Source organism: Neodiprion lecontei, chromosome 3, assembly GCF_021901455.1.
Source record: "Neodiprion lecontei isolate iyNeoLeco1 chromosome 3, iyNeoLeco1.1, whole genome shotgun sequence".
Lineage (NCBI taxonomy): Eukaryota > Metazoa > Arthropoda > Insecta > Hymenoptera > Diprionidae > Neodiprion > Neodiprion lecontei.
The window spans coordinates 39,652,802-39,673,405 of NC_060262.1; the positions used below are offsets into that span (position 1 = coordinate 39,652,802).

The following is a 20,604-nucleotide window of genomic DNA, read 5'->3' on the forward strand; positions in this document are numbered from 1 at the left end:
AAAATGTTCGCAACCGTGGTAAGAAAAGACTGCACGCGGCGTAGGATTTATCGAAAAGTAAATCAGGCTTTACTCGAATGGAGGGCACTAAAACGGCTCTTCACTTTCGCTCTTTCTTGTCCGCGTCCGCGTGCAGCCTTCGCGCAGGTTCTTCTTCCTCCACCGATTCTGCCTCTCGTTCTTTCACAGTTTATTGAAGAGATCCACGCGCCCGGTTCCAGGCTTTGGGCATTGGGCGTAAACCAGACGCCTCGGGATGTAAATTTCAGCCGTAATCGTCACCCATAAAGCCGTGCGACCAAGGCCTGAGGTGCCAGAAGTCACCCGACTTCTCGACCTCCGAGTCATCCGAATAGTCAGTTGACTGGATGTCGGCCAGAAAATTCATGATCCAAACAAAAACTTTGCGTCTGGGCGGCCCGGTTGATTCACCTCCTTCTTCTTTTTCTTCTTCATCTTCATCTTCTTCACCTCCATCTTCGTCATCTTCTTCATCTCCGTCTTCTTCTTCATTTCCTTCTTCTTCGTCTTTTTCTTCACCATCTTCATGCTTATCTTCATCTCCGTCTCCACCTTCTTCTTGATCTTTTTCATATTCATCTTCATCTTCACCTCCTTCCTCCCCCTCTTCTTCTTCTTCGTCTTCTTCATTTTCTTCTTCACGCGTTGCGACGCTGCGGCAGGAGCCTGTGCATAACGCGACCAGTTTACGTTATGTTTCCGTCAATTCCTGAGGGGGAAACGCCGCGTTTCGGAAGACTGGCTCCCGAAGGATGCGGGTAAAAATAGCGCTGGACGAACCCATGCGGACCCGAGCGTTCCTGAGCGGTGCAAAAGGCTCTGAAGCTCTGAAGCACTCCGGCATCCGGTAGGTACTCGACGCCACTTCTTACGCAAGGATTGACCCCAGCCGCGATTCGTAGTCAAAAATTCCTTTTTTTTTCGAGTACTACAGGTTTGTACGAATTTTCTTCCTGCGAGCTTGACGGTCTTCAAGAGGAGGAGTTTCATCTGATCTTCATACGGCAAGCTACAAGAGGATGCGATTCAACCGGCGAAATTTCTTTTCCGGAAACCATGTTTTTCTTTTTTTTTTCCCCACCGCCTCTTAACTTTAGCATAAATTTTTCTTCAACAAAGATTCATACAGCGTTATAATTTCGAAAGTATGGTTTAAAATTTCGCCCAGATTCTTTTATCGCATTACCATTACTTTCGAAGCACTTGCCAAACCAATCATCGACCTTGTAAAAACGCAATCTGAACGATGTCGAGGAGTTTCCAAAAAGCACACATGGGAAAGTGAATACAATGCACGGCTTATCGCCAGACGATGGCAGGTGGATAACTGATGAATTACGTAGAAATCCCTCGCACGACACATGCAGGCTCCAGACTTAGGTACTCGGGAATGACAGTCATGGGAGAGCAGAGTCACGTGGGACACGTGACGGTGGAGGTATGCAAACGACATGAGAATATCAGTGCATGGAGGCGCGTACGGAACACGTGATTCCGTAGGCTACATACGTGAGTCTGACAATGTCTTCGATCGGTTGCCACGCAGCAACAGAGGATTAAAAGCCATGCCTCGGACCCTGTGTAACAAGCCGTGTCAAAATTCGTCCAAGACTGACATCGAGGGTTTCAAAACCGGCCCCATAATTCTCATAGTCCTCGGTACAATTAGGTTCGACACATACTTTCTCTTTCCACGTTGAAACCTAACGTTGTTTCTTCAGGAGGAGAAGAGACTAATTGTCGAGGATCTCCTGGGATTGTTCATCCATACGTGTTCAATTGCTTGGGTAACGTTGGAAAATTTTTCTCGGACAAAATGAGCTGGGAAAGTGAATTTTCTACTTGGTTGGCTGGTCAGCGGCGATTTAATACCGAGGATCGAAAAGCACACGAGGCACGATTTTAAAACCCATAAAAAGGGCAGTATTGAATTACAGGATCAGGTACTCGACGGGACCCTGAAAAATGGAAGACGCGAGGCGTGGATTAACGGGGGCGGAGGGGGGGGGGGGGGGAGGGGGGGGAGGGGGGGGAGGGGGGGCAATTATTTGGAGTGTGTTTTGTGTTTACTCTACGACGCGTGCGGTGCCATTCACTGATTATAAATCGTACCTGCGGTCTGTCTCTTGCGGTTGTGATGAATGCGAGATCATTCGCCGTAGTGAATTTCCGGGATGTAATTAGCTCGATATATACACAGGTTGGTAATTAGCACAGAGATTGGCAATAGTCGGGCAACTAGATAATATGCCGGAGAACTGCTGCTGCTGCTGCTGCCGCAGCTGAATTTCGCCACTCCTTCGTCCCTCCGCTGTATGTAACTCTCGACGATTCGATGCAGCAGCACAAATATACACGAGTAGCTACACAAACCTAGATGCAGTACCGCAAGTCAAATAGACGAAATTCTGCTTGTTGTTGGTATAAAACTGTAGCGTTTCAGGAAACCTTACTGCACTATGAGTCAACTTCTATCCTGCACCAAACTTTTTCTTTCAAAAATAGTACCTTCGCAATGTCCATGGGAGATTCCATCGCGACGGTGACTTCGTGCATCGCACAAATCTATGCCGGTTTCATCAAATCCTCCTTTGAAACCTACGTGACGGTGAACTTTGCGTACGTGAAATGATACTTTGAAGCTAAATATTTCGAGTTTCTACCGCTGTGTGAGACAGTTCAACCCTTCGTCTACCCAGATTGTTCTTCTTTCGATATCCTTTCACCTTTGGGATTAATTGAAGAAAGTAACGACATCGGATTGGATGGTTAAAAATTTGCGAACATACGACGATAAAACGCACATCAATGAAGAGCTGGTAAAGTACGTTTCGCCTATCCCTCGCGCGTTATACTTTGTACGAGTACGTGAATGAGGTGACGTTTGTTAACGGATGAAAGAAAAGCGGTGCAGAAAAAAGCGTCAACGTTGTACAGCTATAAGGGTGAGTCGGTTGACGACCCCGAGGATCGTGCGCTCACATATTGTATTCCGCGATATTGTTTACCGGCTTTTGTTGTTCCGGAGGAGTTTTATTGTTCCTGGGTTACGCCGGTGCAACGACGGCAGAGTTTCGCGTCGTGGTAACGTGATTATATTTTTGTACAGATATACCGTACGATTTGCTAAACAGATTTCTCCCGTCCATTGTTGGCGGAAGTCGTGCACCACCCTCGAAGAGAAGTTGGACTGACTGGCGCCAAGATACATACATGTGCACAGGTATTGTAAGCGAATGGAGCAGAGATCGACGGAAGCGCTGTTTTCTCCTTCCTCTTCCGTAATTTATGTTACCATTTCTTTTTTTCTCCTCTTTTCCACGTCAGTGAAATGTTTGTATTTTCTTTTAAACTCATTTTCCCGAACTTGCGTCCCGCATTGTCTTCTACGTCAGCCATCGTTCACGTATGTCAGGGAATAATGAGTTTACTCCCCTGCGATTGAATAGACGACTCTGTTTATCCCCTATACATTTTGCTTTCTGTCAGAGTATTTCTTTTCAACGTGTAGATAAGTGCATCCGTCGTTACTGTATTTCCTAAAAAACTACGCGGCACTCCACGTGTAACACTGATCTGCCAGCATCTCCGCATATTTTGACGCTTATGTTCCCATCAACTGCCGCATTGTGTCAGTCAACATTTCTGTATCGCACGATACGTATATCGCAAAGCCGTGATAGCGTTGAAAACGACTCTAATTTATCCCCCCTGCCCCTTTCATTTTTTTTTTTTGTTTTTCAACCACGAGTTACCATTTCACCCTCGTCAAGCAGGTGACGAACGATGCGCGCGATAAGCCGAAAGTTGTTTCGAATTTGTGCATGGTGAGTAAGACGAATACAGTGGACAAAGGAATATCACCTCTTAAAAAGCATGACGTCAGGAGTGAGACACTCGCCCGCACCAGAAGACGCGAACCGTCTCCTGAAGTATTTACGACCCAATAGAATCGCTGACGGGCTTTTCAAGCGTTTTAGCGTCGTGCGCTTTTCACTTAGCTCGGACTCGTACCTACGAAGGATCGTTTACAATCGGACCCGAAAAGTGCAGGTAAGAATCCGTCGCAACGGATACTCGTGATTTTTAAGTAACGTCAGCGAATCCTCAATTCTTTGTTTGAAGTACGATGGCGAGATCATGCAAGTAGCGCGTCTCATGGATCATTTGCGCGAAAATTAAGGAATGAATTACGTGCTCTATCCGCGTATACGTCTCGTCCTGCTTAATTGAATCGCGTTAAAAATTAACGACATCGTTGCCTGCAGGGGGTGACGGAGTTCTTCGAACCGGCATCCGCGGGGTTAATTGGGGGTCAAGTGAGGCTTCTGGTCGCGTGGAAGCTCCAACTGTTCCTCGTAATTCCAATGCAATGCCCGCGTTTATTAAACTTGCAACCCGTTTCAGGCGTAACGGTAATGGATGGATGTCTTTACCGCGGTCTGTCATGATCAGAGAGAAGGCTTTCGCCTCTCGATTTCTTTGATACCACAGACACGCGTCTTCATTTCACGCGTTATTTGACGAGCCAAGTATCGCTGTATTTATTTACTTACAACGGAGTCTACCAGGGGCTTTTATTTTCTTCTCGAAAAAATTAAAGACTCGGAGAATAAAAACCTTCGGAGAAGAAATTATTTCATCATTTTTACACGAATGAAATTTCAACGATATCATCACGATTCATCAAGGTCATTGAGTTCTTCGCCATTTAATTTACCGACAAAATAAACTAATTCGAAGACGTACGAGTACGTGGAAAGGGAGAAAAAGCTTACGATTTTTAAACTATTTTTTTTAATTTTTTTTTTTTCATTCGTCATAGGTGTATTTACTCCACTAACAAACGGCCGTAATGATGTGCAATTAGTTTAATCATCCGTTCGTTGCAGCCAATTAGATGATGAAAACGACATGTTTTCGAGTTTTATTTTGAAAAGAAGTTCACGCTAGAAGAAAAAAAGGCGAGACATTCCCATTTCCACCCAACGTTTTAATTAGTACGCCTCGGTGACTCTGGCTCCACTGTATGGCCAGCCGCATATATAGAGGGCCCGATCCCCCCCCCCCCCCCCCCAAGCTTTGAACACCATTTGGATATTAAACGCGATCCTTATACCTTTATATACCGTCTAGATATCCACACGCCAGAGAGAACCGCCACCTGGAGTTTATCCTTTTTATATTATCGTAAACGCAACAGATGCATCGCGAGTCAAGTAAGGGATGAAAAGCAATCGTTCAACCATGTCTGTCCATAAAATAGAAATACACATGTATGAGAACTGCCGAATTCTAAGGCTATACAGGCACAAGTGTCGGCGACATTTGAGGCGACGAAAGAATCAATCACTACCCTCTCGTCACGAGTCCCAAATCGTGTGATTCGATCTCACAAGGGGTTACGTCATTCTTTTTACGTCAGCACAGTTTTCATCCTACTGAATTTTCCCGCAAGTTTACCCCCGTTGATAATTCCGCTGTGCCGATTTGTGATACAGTTAATAATTGGTAACGAAGAAACGGTAATTTCACAGTGTTTGGGAGAAACGAGTGATGCGACTTGTCCATTGGCATTTAGCAACGATGCTCTGGTGTAGAGCATCGGTATATATCAGGAATCGGATATATTTTTAGCGGTGGCCCGTGGGTGGCCCGACATGTCTTACAACCCTCTCTGCTCCGGCCTAGCCGTAGCACCGCCTTTAAATACGTCCAAAAATAAACTAATTTGTCCCGAATTTATCACCAACGATTTACAGAATAACCAGCTCGAGCCAAGCTGCAAGGCGAGACTCCGTGTATAATGTGCTGCGGAGGCATTAATTATTATGTTTACCCACGAAATCATTCACGGAATCTGTTTGAGAAGTTGCAAGATTGTAACAATTTTATCATCACGTCACAGAAAATTGATTAATACAAAGGTCCTGTTTTCATTGCCATTTCACAAAGCGAGAAAAGGTGAATCGTTGAGTTTGAAAATGAAATCGAACAAGATGCGCCGTCGGTACGGAAATGTAATTTTATTTATTTTAAACCGACGGAAAAACCGTAGAACATGGAAAAAGAAAAACGGAACCTTTGTGCCGAACGGAATGGTCGAGGTTTATAATACCCCGTTGTAAAATAACTGCACGTATCCCGAGTAAATTAAAAACAAATATTTTCCCATACGCGCATACAAGTAAATACACACGTACTCGCATCGGATAAAAATTTTACATCAGCTAGTCTGATGTAATTAAATGTTATTTTTCGATCTTTTTTCTTACGTTCGATCAACTCGATTGGATATTTTACACGTTTCAATATCCACACCACACACGGTGGTGAACATCTCCTCCAAAATGCTGGCAGTACTGTCATTAGTCGGTCAGTCTCCTTTCGCCGTGTTAATCGAACTGTTTATCTTTAATTACGTGAAATTTAATACTATGCATCGAACTCTCCATACCGCGGTGCTACAGTTTACGGAATATGATCAAACAATGCCTCCACATCGCAGCGCGAAAGTTCTTCGCGTTTGAGTCTCACGACGCAGATTGACAAAAGCCTGGAAATTACACCACAGATAACTGACGTTCGTAGATAATTAGCGGTATGTTTACACCAAGTGATACACCGAAGTGAACATATGGCGGGAAATATTCCTCGAGGATAAACAAATACGTCAACGCACCCCAGCGCGCTGCGGAAGCACGGCATCTCGGATGGACCCCTCGCTTCGGATTCTGCCGTCGACAATAGAGGAGTTAATGAAAGATGCGCGACGCTAGTTATAAATGCCATAACTCAACGGAGCTCCCCAGACTCTCTTCTCGGCTCCCCGATCTCTGCACGTATGAACGACGGGCATCCCCTTATCGCATCGCTCTGTTGTGTGTGACTTCTGACTCACTCCACTAAGCGCGGGCGATGGATCAGCTGAACTTGGGAACCACCACCGTAAGGATAACAAGAAAGAAAAGGTGATGGATCTCCGGAAAGCACCGAGTTTCTGCTCTTCATTGACAATACTTGTCTACCTTGGTTTGGGGTTGATTTCTAGTGTCGTCGAATACCTAAAATGGAACCACCGTATGAAGGTGATGAAGAAAATCACCCCGAAGATGATGAAAGGAGAACAGTGCATTATTTACGCGAGGCCAATTACAGAGGATTCGTACCGAGCATGAATGGTCATGCCATAAATGCGACAAGCACCAAAGCTTCGCGGAAAAGCTCGTGAATGGTGCAAAAGCCCGACGATAAGCCGTGACGCTTTTATTGGGTATAATTCCGAGAAAGATTGCAGTAGACGCAATGCGGATATATTTGACGAGTGGTTTACGGTCAATTGAAAGGGTCGCCAAACTGCTGACAGTCGATCTTTCATAATCCATCAAAGGAATCTTTTATCAAGGATATAATCCGACTTGGACACGTGTCTCGCATACAGTCCTGCTAGGGCAGATGTCGTTAAGCATCAAGTTCGCGATCATGATCGATGTCGTTTACGCTGAGAAGGGTGAGACGGAAAATAGCGTGAGTAACTCTCGGCGTTTTGACAAACTAGTCGAAACACCTTTCCAGCCTCCGACTGACCGTTATGAAAAAATGGATGTCAAGTTCAGACAGAGCGGAAAGAATTGCGAAAGAAGTTACCGAGTCTGCGACGTCTGACGAGGATGCGCTCGATTCCCAACAACCTGACCAAAATCCAGACGCGCGAGACCTTCGACCCTTGGTGCAACGAAGACTGCTACACGGTCTAGTTAATTCCGGTAAGTACTAAGTCAGCAATTAGCCAGGGTGTCCAATTTGACTCATTAGCGAAATGCACCGCGAGCCCAGTGTGCAGAGCGCCAAAGTCAACTTCTTATTCCACCAAAATACCTCGAGACCATGCAACTACGGCGGGTTTTTCCATCTTCTTTTACCACGGACATAATTAAGACGGCAATCCTGAACTCAAACCCTAGGCAGAAAAAATCAACAGTCCCCGTTGTCCCGTATTAACATTCTAGGTGCAACCAGGGACGGTATCAACGACCCGAAAAGAGGAGTAGTGAATCAGAAGCCTTCGAGTAGTAGGTACAAGTGTTTTCCGGAACTATCTTCCACGCTGCTTTTTTTCCAACCTACAGAAATCTGTGGCAGGCTAATCCATTCCGTGACTCCTATCACCGCGTGATGCGCTCCCCTTCCTCGGCTGGTTATTTTATATCTCCTGCACCGAGCGTCGAGAGTGAATCACACTTGACGATACGCAGGAACAGAGCAGAGCCCTCCGTTTCGGCCACGTCGCGGCTCCTCCCCTGCAGTTGGGTTGGATTATGTCCGTGTTCATGGGGCTGCTTCTATCGCGCCAGAATCTGGTCCCGAGGTCTTGGGGGCAAACTACGTCGAGGCTTTCGACCGAGTCCTGTCGCTGCGGGAGTAGGTGTAGCGGTAACCTCGAGGAGAGTAGGAACAGTTGTTATCTATTTACAGGCCATTTATCCGGGGGTGTCTGCTGTTTGGTCACTTTGGTAAATTATTTCTCACAAGCATATAGGAGGCGAGATCGGTGATCAGTGCCAGCCTTTCACCGTCGCGTCGTTTCCATTCACCTCCGGCGCACAATGCGACCCTTACGCTCAGCTGCAGCAAGGCTTTCCGGAAGATATTGGTTGCGATGATAAATAGACGTCAAGAGTTGGCGCCGTTCGGCTGACTGGTGAAAATGATCGTCAAATGATCCCGGAATACGGTTGTTGGCTGAGTTCCGCACCTGCGTATCCTGCTCGGGAAACGGGAAGAGGGTTGACGGTTAGAATCCATTCGTCTGGTGTCAACGTGACTAATCCACGCATATCGTACTTGGCACGCTACGTCTCATCCTTCGATTCCGATCAGGTAGACACAGAGACCTTCTTTTGTGCCTTTTGGGGCCCTGTTAAATTGTCAAATGTTCGTCAAAAGGGATCAGGGCTAGATCGGTAGTTGTCAATCACGTGGCGTAATGCAGCCGCAAGTATGATTTAGATACGGGTATCAGAGAGGATTATATTCCGGTTCGGAATGCAGTCCAATGGACACCCGATATTCGTTCGATGCTGTCGCAGGTTCGTGTTCGAAAATAGTCGATGGACCGATTAAACGCGTTTTCACGAGTGATCTACAGGAAGATTATATATGCTCAATGTGATTAATTCTCGACCCACAAAGTGGTAGCGTAAAGTTCGTCATCTGATATCGTTTCAAATTTCACCGTAATTCAAACAAGTTCAGCTCCGTCGATCCGGAGTTCATTTCACGTCGGTAACTGTCGGTCCTCGTTTTATTTCACTTGGCGAATCCAGTTGAAAGGGGGATTTGCTCGGTGATCGTTTAAACAGAAGCTGCGGAAACGTGAACCGTGTTTAAATAAGTTCAACGTCCCTGCCGGTAGCAGGTGGCGATTCGTTTCAAGATTAAATTAATCAAGAACTGCACTATTAGCCGGATACTAGCTTTTGATTAACCCAACAAACGAGACTAATTGCGGGTCTTTTTCATCCTGCGAATATCTCCGCGCGCCACACGCGTTGATGGAAAGTAATCGAGGGCTTTGAACAAAGGTTTAGAATCGCGTGGGCGATCAGGTGAATGTTTACGACGTATATTTGATCGATAGTAATTAGGCTGAAGGTAGAGATTGAAGGAATACTCGGTACAGAGCGTCGATAAAGTAAATATCCTACCGATGTCCTCGCGCAAGTAGGATCGATGAATCAAAAACAAAGCCCAGATCTCCGAGTAACATGACACTCCCAGCTATAGGTGTATGAGATATCTTAAGGAGAAGCTTTATTACGGGTAGTCGGACGAAGTCGACGGTGGATAAAGAGAAATTTATATCTGTAGGTGCGTGTCGCTGACGTTATACAGTCTGGATGTGTGCTGGAGGCGGAGTGCGGGGTGGGTGGGGCAAGAAAAATAATAATAAACAGTTTATCTATCAAGTATAAGCGGATTACCCGCGGGGAGCGAAGGCATGGCAGCGGCTGGAAGGAAGGAAAGACTGGGACCACGTGACCCTTATCTTATGAGTCAGATGAGGCTGGGCAGGATATCGCGTTTAGCCAGTGACAGCTGCGTAAGTGTAACTAAATAACGAACCGAGCTGCCAAGCCGCCGTTCAGTGATCAGCCGAGCCGTAACCGAGTATCTTACACCGTTACATCACCGATGTAAGCCGAGATTGAAGGATCGTGACAAAGCGGAGACGAGAGTAACGCGCGATTTACACATCCTTGTGAACATGCCAGATTCGTAACAAATCGTCCCGGAGTTCATAGTTCCGCGGAGGAACGCAGGAATTCCAATGATTCTACCAATTCGAAACCCATCGATGACTTGGTCGAGTGACTTTGAGTGAATTCGTGGGTTCGAGCGACTCGAGTTGAATTCACGTCGGAATTCAAGTGACTCCGAAGTACTTGAAAGGTCTTAGAGTGAATTGAAACGACTTGTGTCGCCAAGTGTGGACCTTACTTCAGACACGGAGGTTGTAAACTGTTCTAAAAGAGGAGACACGGGCATTAACGAGAAAGTAGCCACTTGAGAGGCGTATGTACGTACCTACCTGCCTATCTTGACTTTTCGGAATTCGAAGGACTCGGCGTAAAGGGGGGGAAATTAAGAAATGACAAGCCTTTCGCCCCGATATACCCGAAAGAAGTATCTTAATCTTTCCTCCACGTTTTAAATTCGGATCGCGAACATTCCGAGAGACGCACAGGCAGACGTCCGGGAATTCAACGGACTCGGTGAAAATTCTAATTTTCATACCCGTCGCAAAGCTGACGGAGTAACGAACGACGTTTACGCGTATATAAAGGCACGCTTCGCGGCAGAGGCGAAAATTAAATTCGATTGGAGTTCGACCTGGGAATGCGATCATCTCCAAATGAAATATTGATGACTGGCCGTCGTTCAAGGGTGTCGCGCGTTCATTTCTTCTCGACGACGATGACGGCGATGTTATAAATATTCATGCTAAAACGTATTAATCCTTCCTCATTTGCAATTCGTTGTTTGTTACGTGGCGTGACACGCGTTGGCTACATTCGACTCGACGCAAAGTTTCGAGATGAAATATTTGACTCGATGAACCGTTGCTTCGCATTCGCGGTGTCAATTACCGTGCCTTTCGTTTCTTTCACGCTGACAAAAATGGCGAGACGCGTTGAGAAAGAACAGTTGGCGAGGTAAATAAATCACGTCGTACATGCAGGGTGGGTATAAGGTAAGAGCGAGCGGGTGAAAAAGGTGAATTTGTCAGATTTTTTTCGGGCTCGGTAGGCTGGAGACGAGGCGAATGACGCCTGTAGGGAAATCAGTTGAGATGATGAAATATATCTCGGGTTAATATTAAAACTTTTTCCCGGATCTATAGCCGACTGTTTTCCTCCGAATTCTCAAGACGTATCCGCGGCTGTTTGTATTCGTTATAAATGTACGGTGTACGTTTCAAGTTTTCTTCCGTGACTCTTGAAATACTTGAAAGTTTTCCTTTGCCGTTGGCTCTTCCGACTTTATTACAAGTACACGTCAGTCCTCCTAACGCTGTCGCCTCGTCTTGAATTCCTGCGAGACGAAGCAAAGGAATACAGACATCTCGCTTTGCTAAGCTTTAATGGAATATTGCGCAGGTTCGCAGTAAAAGATTCATTATATATCGTATAAGATACATACGCCTGGTCAAAGGATGAAACTGCAGCATGACGCGCTCTGAAATTCGATTAAAATATTCCTTGAAGTTGGAGAAGCGCGACCGTATCAAATCCACGAAGACGCTGATAAGACGAGTGCTTCATCTTGAGTCGAATCCTCAGGACGCGATCCTCGGGAAAGTTTCTTCGTTTGGTTTCCAAAGTCGGTGGCTTTCCGCAATGTTGATTTCCTACAATGTGACCGGAGACGGATATTTAGGAGGGAACATTCCGGAGATGCGTTCCAAAGAGGGAAGAAGGACATTGTCTTCCCATTCTTCGTTGAATTTCGCTGAATCGTGGAAGCCAGGTGGGCCCCGGATCTTCGCAAGTTCATCTCGTCAGCGCCTTGTTGGCTTTTGAACCTCGGAGCAAGGAAGAAGGCACTCAAAAATTCTCCCCTGGGCACTAGTGTCACGTCTCAACAGGGAGTCCTCGGTGCGTCCTCGGGTGCGGGCCAAGTGGTTTCCCTAGTGGGGTAGCTAACCTGACCCAGCAATCCCGCGGCCGCAACCCTGGAATATTAAACAACTGGGACGACACCTCGCGGCGCTCCCTCTTCCTCGTCCTCATCCTCGTCCTCTCTGTCTCTCTCTCTCTCTCTCTCTCTCTCCACTCTCTTTCGGCGTATTCCTCTCGCCGCACCCGCACCATCATCCTACCTTCCTCTCTCATGCTTGTCTAGTGATTACGCGCTTTGATCTCCGTAATCATCAACTGTTTCCCAACCGCCAACGGCTCAAGTTCGCTTTCCGCTATCCGCCCGTTTCACACACCAGACGGCGGTCCCTCCTCTCTCCCTCTAACTTTACCGGCGACATTTCCCCGGCGAATATTCCCATTTCGCTCCGCGTTCATCTGCTGGGTCTCGTTTTTAGCCAACAATCAACGTGCAGGAATTGACTGCGATGATAATCCCCGAGTTAGGTTGGGACTTCAATAGCTGCGCTCCGTTGTGCAGGATCGCTGTCTGTTTCATGCGGGTGCCGATCAAAGATTCAATTATAATATAGTCAAGCCGTTTTTCACTATCTGTTGCACTAATCGTATTAGGATCCGTATACTCAATGACTCTTTGCTAACTTTTGTCTTTAGTGAATCAACATTGTCGATTAAAGAATGGTTCATCTCGTTAGCAATTTTTTAAAAGACTTAAAGTGATTTCCCGAAGAGTCTATGAAGAGTTACGCTTCAATTTCACAAATCTGATAGTATATAGGTATATATTGAATTCCAGTAAAGTTACCTCAAGGATTTAAATGTACGATAATTGTGCGATGGTTTCGATTCAACGCGAAAAATGACGGTGACTATAAACAAGAGAAGAACAAAGGTTGGAAAACAGTGAGTGAAGAAAAAAAGAAAAAGAAAAAAAAAAAAAAATTTTTCGATTACTCTATGCGGAATCGTTTTCGCTGTAGGAGATTTGTTCGGAGAGCGCAACGAGCAGCCTTTGAAAGCGGAGCCGTCGAAGGTGGATCGACAAAAGCCTAAAACAACAATCCCGCAGGCATTTGAAAACCATCCGAACCCTTCAATCGGTATTAGGCAATTTAAATGTAGATCGTTTCGTATCTGACGAATGCTCGCGAGCTTGCAGAGCTTAAGCCGACATACCTACAACGTAAATATATGCATGTAATTGTGTATGCATGTGTATAACCGAAACAGGCGAACAGACGCATGTGTGCCGTTTTGGAACACGTGACGATGTTCGCCCGAGTCACCCTCTTTTATTTGCGGGATAATTGGTGCAGTTGCATCGCCTCGAACGTGTCAGTCTAATCCCAGTTGCCCACTTGATATATATCGTGCGAAGGCAAATAAGCGAAATTGAAACGAGGCCGTTTCAATTCGCCGCTTTGCCGAGATCGAGCGATTCGGCACAGGGTGCCGTATCACCGCCGACTCTTTGCTTAATGGAAAGAGAAACTAGAACCGAGGCCTTAACTCTCCGCCCTCGAAACTCCCCCACCCTGCGGAGTTTGTTTAATCCCTTAATCCTTTTCAGGCCAAATTAGCTACGTGCTGATAATAAATGAGCTGGTATTAAAAACAAGAAGAGAAAGAAACATCGTTCAGCATCGCGACTCTTGATTTACATTGGCAAGTTTTGTTCAAAAAAGTAGAATTAATAGAACTTGAGTCCCTCCGAGAGTTGTCGAAGCTCTTGAGATCCGCAGCTGATGCTAAATAGTCGACTTACCTGTTTTCACTCTTACAGTATACTTCTGAACTCGGCTTAAGATGGATTTATCTCGGCTTAATCGATTGTTTCTTACGGAGTCGGGTTTACGTACTCGAATCGTGCAGGGTATATTGTCGCGGTGGATAAGCTTCTCCAAATTTAAATACTCGAGCCACGTGTAGCACCGTTGAAGAATATACCGCACATAACTTGAATCGAGCACATAAACAAATATGTTTACCTCAAGAGTCACCAAAAAGACGTCGCCTCGTTCTCGTTGCCCTTCAAACCCTCGCCTCAAAGTTATACCTCGCTTGCTCCACTCATAGTTTCTCTCTACCGTACGCTTACAGTAACTAACGAGGCATCGTAATTTTTCCAGCTACAACCAGAAGAAAAAACCAGAAAAAGAAGAAGCAAGGTGGAAAGGAATATGCGGTCGAAGATGAAAATAGACCAAGTGTTCCAAAGATTTGAGAAGAGTCCTTTGAACTTGGTGAACCTTTTTACAACGCCAATCGAAAGTTCATTATGGAAGCTGTCACCGAATCAATGTTAAGCGGTTATATTCAAATAGATTCCGCATTCATAACCATTGATGTAACTCTGCGGTCAAAACTATACGCACAACAATTCAAAGTCAAAAATGTTTTAAATAAAAGGTTGATCGTGAATTCGGTGAATTGTAACAGTTTCGACGACTGACATGGAAGGTGTTCCGGATCGATCTCTACGATTTGATTTCTTTTGCAATATGTCACAGCAGACTAAAAACTAAGCGACACGTATTTTTTTTCTTTTTTACATCTACCATCAAACATTGTAAGGATTTAATAATTTTTTTTTCAATTTAGAATACTACATTTTTCATTTCTCGTTATGAGAAAACTTTTCCAATTGGATTGGTTGAAAAATATTATGTTCTTGTGGGTGAAACTGTCAAATCACCCCGTGACATGCCTCGCTTCGGAAGGTGGTTTCACCCCCTTAAAGTGTTTAATGGCAGGTGAATAAAAATACGTTTCGCTTAATTTTTAGTCTATTATAACATATTAAACAAGAAATGAAATCGGAGATGTGGACCTGGGATACCTAGCCAGCTCGAAATCCGCTGTTCACCAGAGGATGACCTGAACATTTCAATATAAAATATATCCGCAAGCTTCCAAAGCTGCAATCCGACGACCCTCGTACTCGGCTAAACGCCTATTCCTGTACCGTAGTCTCTTCAGTAACAACTTTATGCCTACTATTTAGTCTGGCTTGAGCAAAATTGCAGCCTTTAAATACCCGCGAGCGTTGCACAGACGGGTTGCAGGATCGGCTGGGGCCGCACTTTTCCCTTCGGTCATGTACTTTTACACCACGGAACCACCCGTGTGTACGTGCACGTAAGCAACGGTGATGACGGGGTGTGCTCAAGGAACCCTTTTCTCCACCCTCGGCTGTTGCCCGTCATTGTTGTTTAGGTGCCTGCCTGTGTTCCCCCCCTGGTCGAAGAAAGAAAATTGCGAAATGCTATGAGAAAAGCACGCAACTAACAACGATCGCGTACCGATATGAGAGGATAATTGTGCATGTATGCCGGCTCCATCCACCGTTCAGAAATATCGAGGGAGCCGTATCCTGGTCAGAACCAGTCAGAAAGCGCCGCAACGCCAAGAGCGGACCCAGTCAATGTAGCTAATCGTGAACACTTCGGATGTGCTTAAAGCGATTACAGCATTGAACCGTAGTGGCTGCCTGTTATTAGTTCCGTAAGCGCCTACAGGCTGATTCATACCGAATGGCACCGTGTAGCGGGGTCCATAAGTGCAAAAAGGATTCCAGTTCATTGTTCATTCAACGTTCGAAATCACGCAGATAATTTCGTTTCTCGCGATGATTTTCAAAGTCACGGATTTGGAATTCGATGTGACGTGTGAAAACCAAACCGATGGGTTCCATTAGATGATAACAGTTCCAATTCGTACGGTGAGGATCCTTGTTATACCGATGCACCGGAATTTATCCCCGTTGCCGAACGTGAATGCGTTCGAAAAAGAAGAAAAACAACCAGACGCGAAAAGTAAAATTGCTCTTTTGTGTGGCAGCAACTTCGGTCTGAATGGAAAACCTTCTTATTTCCTTTCAGTAAGCAGGAATTGTGTAAAGTGTACGGCATAGTCTCATTACGGTATTAGAGAGATCAGAGTCGACACATTCTGACATCAGGTTTCAGTAGGTAATCTAAAAACGTTTCAAGCCTCACGAAGCAGTCCATACGGTCGCATCTGTAACACACGTAATGGATTGAACATACATGCGAGGACGGTAAGAAGGTACAAAGCAGACACAGCGAGCTGACAAGCGCCATATGGCTGCTTTGGACCTTTATCCTAGGCAACTGAGGCAACCAGAACCACTCGCTAGTCCACGGGGCTGTGAATTTACGGATTATAACCATTGTCGCGAGGATGTTACGGCGCAAATACGCCACCTCCTCGTAGCCAACATTGTCAAAGTCCACGTGTACCGCGGCGCAGCTAATTAGCTAATCCTTAGCTGTGCCATTATAAGCCCGAATTAGCCGTAGGTACGCCAACCCTTGAAGAATACAACCATAGAAGCAAGCTCCGAAGCGCATGAAGAGGCGTTTCAACGGCATATCCTTTATCACCACCGACGATCCTTTCTCCTGGAAAAAAGTAGGCCGTAGAATTATCCCAACGTCTGTGTTAAAAATTTCGCGTAACAACGTTCTCCACCACCATGATCGTTCGTCGTTTTTTCCCAATTCTCGCAGAGAGTCGGATGAGCTTTTTGATCGAGAGAGAGTTGTTACGGGGGTGGGTGGAGGGTGGGGGGATAATCGAGCACGCGTTCCTGTAGCGATCGGTTTGGCTAAGTAACGCACCGGTAAACATTGGAGTTTTTGTGGTCGTGAAAGGGCAATGACGCCCTCGACATCTGTCCAGTGTAAACACCTCGGTAACGCCGGCCTGTGGTGCGGGGGGGTGGGCTGGAGATCTAGTGAACTTGAACAACCCCCCCGAGGTCTAACTACCTCGCAGGACTAACTACGATCGAACCTTTTGTCCGACTTGAGAAGGGCGGCGCAGCGACCACCGCCTGCGATATTCAGCGTCTGGCATGCGGCATTTTTATTTCATCAGCGCTGCGGAACGGGCGGCGTATCGCTCGTTAAAAACGAGGATGATGAGATGCCGGTGAATTAAGATTGGTTGAAAAGCAACTTTTTTTATACTCACTCTGTTTTATTGGTCCTTCAGGCTCAGCGATTCCTTCGACGCGGCCTCAAGACACGACATGGCAATCCTTCGTCCGTCTGAAACACAAGGGTATAAAAATGTAATCCCCGTTACGTTACGGAGAAAGGAAAGGGCTGGTCGATGTGTGTATTTCCTTTTAATTTTTTTTTGTTTACTTTGCAAGCATTGATTATGCGAGTCGGTGCTCGAACTCGGGTATCGAAAGGCGTGTATTCAAACAATTTTTAAAGTCCTATTAAAAAACCGACGCCCGAAGCTTCCAAAGCCCCCGTTCACAGCTTGGTGGTGCATCGAGTATGTGCGTTCAGAGGCTGAAGAGTAATTAATCAAGAATCAAAGGTTTCGTATTTATCTCGAAACGGGACCGCGGGTGGGGATCGGAACGAAGATCGACCCGTGATGCTGAGTTTTCTATCACTGTAATTATGCAATACTCATTAGCCTCTGTATTGCGGCTCGAAAGGCGAGCTTGCCGGAGAACTAATTAAGCCTGTACCAGCTTTGAAATATCTCGCGATTGACTGACTGCGAGGCTTTTCTATATTTCATGAAACGTAGACTGAAACTGAATCGCGAAGTGAAACTGAAGAATACAATGCATAGAAAAGCAGGATCAGCTCCGGCAGCTCGGGTTCTTGAATTTTGTATAACTCGATCGTGCGATTATCGAGCGAAACGGTCTATATCTGTATATGCAGTTATGGAAGCCGGGCGAGCTTGCAGAAAGTCCGTGTATTATTCAGAGTCGAAATTCCCGAAAGGTTTCTTCCCGATTTCCTCCGACGTTCCAGATTCACTCCGAAACTACACACCGTGTAGACAAAAATCAAAGACCGCCTTTCTGCGGAGACGGACTTGACTGTACCTTAACGAAAACAATAATGCCGATTTATTCCGGGTTGTTGAACAGACGCGGCCGCAGCCTCCCGCCTCTCTTCCGCCATCTTTTCTTTCATCTATTCTATGAAGCCGCGATCCCGTCGAGCGGATACGCGTTCGTCGTACTTGGGATTTCATTTCGGAATCCGACGCGATTGCGGCGAACTTCGATCGCAATTGCCTTTCTCCTGCATGCCCGTAATATCGCGAAACTCGAACCTCCTCGAGCGCATAATTGCAACATAAAGCGTAATTAATGCGTCGGATGTATTAATGACAGATGTAGTAGCGCCATAAGCACCAAAGAGTAAACACGTGTTGACGCTGTCCTGGTAGTTGGCAATTTGATTAATGATCACTGATGCACGCGCGCTTCTGCAGAGATGGATAGTCAATACGATCCGGTAAATAATCCGCCTCAAAGCTCCCGACCAAAGCAACACCGCCATTCGACTAATGCGTTGCCTATAAAAAAAAAAAAAAAAAACGCGCCAACCCGGCGTCCGCAACTATTTGCTATCGCAGCGAACATTGGCGCTCTTCCGTTCACGCGTCGTGTCGATCCGCTATCGAAAGATCACACCGGATCGATTTCACCGGGATTTCAAGCGCGTCGTTCGGGTAGTTCCACTTTTAAAGCGACTCAATTCTGACACGACATCTTTGTGTACACCAAAATCGATGAATGGTTTACCGCTCGCATGTGTAATGTGTTTTTTCCACACACTGTGTGAAACATTTGCGAAACAGACACCAAGAATCAATGGCTTTTGCAAAGGATTCCAATGAACTGCTTTCCAAGGCTTCCCAGAGGAGAACGACTCTCATCGTCCGGTACTGTCACCTTTACCCCGACTCATTGTCCCTTGTGTCGAAACCCGAGGCAATAAGAAGTCAAGCACCTTGGCTTACGGGGGCGTGCGGTAAACGGAAGTGATTTCTAGACCACGTTTCCTGATTTTCCGACCTCCTTCTCGATCCCGCAGCGTCGTTGCGTGTCTCATCGACATCGGTTTATTTTACGGTGCTTGTTGTCGGCTGTAGGCGAGTCGCTTAAAGACCCAAGCCTTGAGGCTAATGCGGATGGAAATTTGATCACGGTTCGGGTGAGTGCCGCTGGCTTGAAGCGGTTAATTCGCTCGAGGTCAATCGACCTCGCGTCGTGCTCGCAGTTACCGAATCGCAAGGTGAAGAGGACAAGTATGTGTTCACCGATTCTCCGAAATCGTGTATTCGCGAATGGCGTCGTGCGATCGCAATCTGCGGAACATGTTCAGCGCGGTATCGTACGCAACGTTATTCACCGATTTTTTTTATTACAATGAATTACGGCTCGTTTTTTGCGACAGTGTCTTGGCATCGCGTGTACTTAACGTAATGATTCAACGGAATCTATCGAGGGTGGCGAGGAACTGCGATGAGAACGAGGTTTTTTCCCAGGCTTGGCTCGCCGTCTTTCGATATCATCGTGAAACGACGGAACTCGATTCCACGAGGGAATAATATTCCAGGATTAACGAACCGATCGGTGGATTCTCATCTGCAAGGCTGGCAAAATTACTCTAGCCCGATAGTTCGGTGCAGCCAAGGTCGCAATCTGCTTTCCAAAGTCCCTTCAATCTGGTAATACTTTTTTATCACTTTACTTGCACCATTCTGCACTGTCGGGTAAAAAGACTTTCGACCGTATAAGACGGGGTCTTTACTGCCAGGGTAAAAGAAATCGACGGAGATCGAGGAGGCTGACAAAAATAACAACTCAACATAAACGAGCATCGCGTGTTTTTTCATGATAAATCGTCGCCTCCTCATTCTCCTTGCGATCCTCGTAGAGACGCCCGAGTGTCGTACAAGTTTCGCAGCATCTTGTCGTATTTGTCTTCTACTCAGCTGTGTAACTCAGGTCGCGGGGTGATAAACGAATGATTTAGCAGATGATCTCGACCCGCGAGACATCGGAGAGAAAGAGGAAAAAAAAGGGGGGTAGAGATTACACGTTCAAAGCCCAACACTGAATGGTCACGCGAATCGCGCCAGGCTCCTCAACAAATCAATTAGCATGCGATATAATTATCGCTTCTCATTCCTGGACCGGTTTGCAGAGTGCCCAGCGAGAAGAAGAATAATGAAAAGAAGAAGAAGAAGAAGAAGAAGAAGAAGAAGAAGAAGAAGAAGAAGAAGAAGAAGAAGAAGAAGAAGAAGAAGAAGAAGAAGACGAAGGAGAAAAAGAAGGGGGAGGAGCTGGCTCTCGCCTTCCTTTTTCACCCAATTCCCATTCCGAGGGGTCATCAGCTGTGGCCTTCTCATCTCGCCCGCGGGAAAAAGCTGACCGAATAAAGAGATCAAAGCAAGGATAACCGGGTTCGCTCGCATGAGCTGCGAGCAGCGTGTAAATTCCGCTAATCGGTCCATAAAATAGATGGTGAATTAGAGGTAATTGGTTTCGGGTGTAAACACCTTGATGGCGGGCTGCCCGCGGACCATTACACATCCCGCAGGATCCATTAGCGGCATCCCCGACCGG

The 20,604-nt window shown here is 46.1% G+C and overlaps 1 protein-coding gene across 1 annotated transcript in view; it reads right to left on the reverse strand.

Moving 5' to 3' along the window:
- Positions 1-20,604, reverse strand: part of LOC107217886 — a 309,627-nt gene that overhangs the window by 259,227 nt on the left and 29,796 nt on the right. Inside the window, exon 2 of the mRNA XM_046735990.1 lies at positions 17,181-17,257. The gene's annotated coding sequence lies outside the window, so the exon portion shown is untranslated. The remainder of the gene's footprint in view (positions 1-17,180; positions 17,258-20,604) is intronic.